The following is a 1,900-nucleotide window of genomic DNA, read 5'->3' as shown; positions in this document are numbered from 1 at the left end:
AATATATAAATAAATAACTATGTATTTATTATCAGGAATTGACTTATTTGTTTATGGAGGCTGAGAAGTCCTAAGATCTATAATTGGCTAGCTGGAGACCCAGGAGGGCTGATGGTGTAGTTCCTGTCCAAGACCAAATGCCTTAGAATCAAGAAGCACCAATGGTTCAGTTCAAGTTCAAAAGAAGAAAAAGACCTATGTCCTAGCTCAAGACAGTCAAGCAAGAAGAGATCTCTCTTCCTCTCAGGAAGGTCAATCTTTTTGTTCTACTCAGGGCTTTAATTGCTTAGATGAGAACTATATGCATCAGGGAAGGCCATTTGCTTTACACACTTTATTGATTCAAATGTTAGCCTTATCCAAAAACACTCTCACATACCCACACCCACAATAATATTTGATCAAATATCTGGGCATCTCATGGCCCAGTCAGTTGACACATAAAACTAAACATCACACTTGACCACATTGAATAACAGTAGTTCTAACTCATTCTAATTTAAAAAAATTAATTAATTCTTTTTCTTGTTTACTGATATTTCAGAGGTTTCAAGGAGGCATCTCTAACTGAAATTTTAACAGGATTCTATTTCTTTAGGTGTATTCTTTCTACTTCTAGAACTGGGGCATCTAAACAACAATGCCCAGCATTGTGAGGATTAAAAAAACCCACAGATTTACTTGAGTGGGTAACTGGAAGTGATATTTAGTGATGATACTAAAGGATTGGGCAGAGAGAGAAGTAGAACTGCAATGGCGAAGTTTCTGATAAAGCTTTGCCCACGCTAGAGGAGGGTTTTACACTAAATATTGCCCATTAAAATGGTTCCAGGTAGAGTTCATATACCTGGCTATTTTGTTTATGTAGCTGCAGCCTTACCTTTTCCTGAGTTTCAGGGTTAATTATCTCGGACATGAGGAATCCAGAGTTTCCAGATGGTAGCTGTAGTTTATAATTCAATGGGAATCCTGCTTTGCCCCTTGAAAGATTACATTGCCTTTGGTCACCATTACATCTAATCCTACAGAGTCCACAGTTGTTAGAACTTTGAGGCATCACATTCCCTGTGACCCATGTATTCTTTCTTTTGGGGTCACAGCACATATAAAGATCTTTGATTTAATGTGTATTTGAATATTTGAGAAAATTTCCTCCAGCAAAGAATAAAATATAAGAATGGAAAATATAAAACAAAAAAAAAATGTTTTTTAAAACTCCAGTCCAGGAGATTATATGTTATCAGTGTAATGGGAAGTCTTATAAGAGTTCTCAGGAGTATAGATTTTGAAAATCTATATTAAATATATTTTTGTAAAATTTTAAAGCATTTGAAATAAAGAAAATGGTAACTGACATTAGAGAAAAATGAATGAACATCTAAAAATTACATAAGCTTCACTACAAAGCAAAAAATATTACACGCTGGTAAAGAATTGAAACAGATAGGACCTTAGAAGGCAAAAGAGCCAATGCCATTTAAACTTACTTAAAATTAATTTAATCTAAGAAGTTATTTGATGGTTTTCAGTAAACCAGGTAAAATAACAGAAGAAAAAATATATGACCCTGATAAGCAGTGAAAAAGCACTAAGATAATTAGAGTAAGTCCCAGGATGTCACATTGCAGTAAGCTAGAGAATAAAAAATGTCTAGTCTGGAAAAAGACTAGAGACAGTACTAATAGGGCAGTATCTAAAGCAGGGGTCTCTAACCTCCAGGCCACAACTGGTACCAGCCTGTTAGAAATGGGGGCCACACAGGAGGAGGTGAACCTTGGGCAAGTGAGAGCGAAGATTCATCTGTATTTACAGTAGTTCCTCAGCACTAGGATCACCATCGCAGCTCCACCTCAGATCATTAAGCATTAGATTCTTGTAGGAGCCCTGGTCCCTGATGCCA

This window comes from Pteropus vampyrus, unplaced genomic scaffold, assembly GCF_000151845.1.
Source record: "Pteropus vampyrus isolate Shadow unplaced genomic scaffold, Pvam_2.0 Scaffold431, whole genome shotgun sequence".
NCBI classification, from domain to species: domain Eukaryota; kingdom Metazoa; phylum Chordata; class Mammalia; order Chiroptera; family Pteropodidae; genus Pteropus; species Pteropus vampyrus.
The sequence above is the reverse complement of the archived record's forward strand: the minus strand, read 5'-3'. Positions refer to the sequence as shown.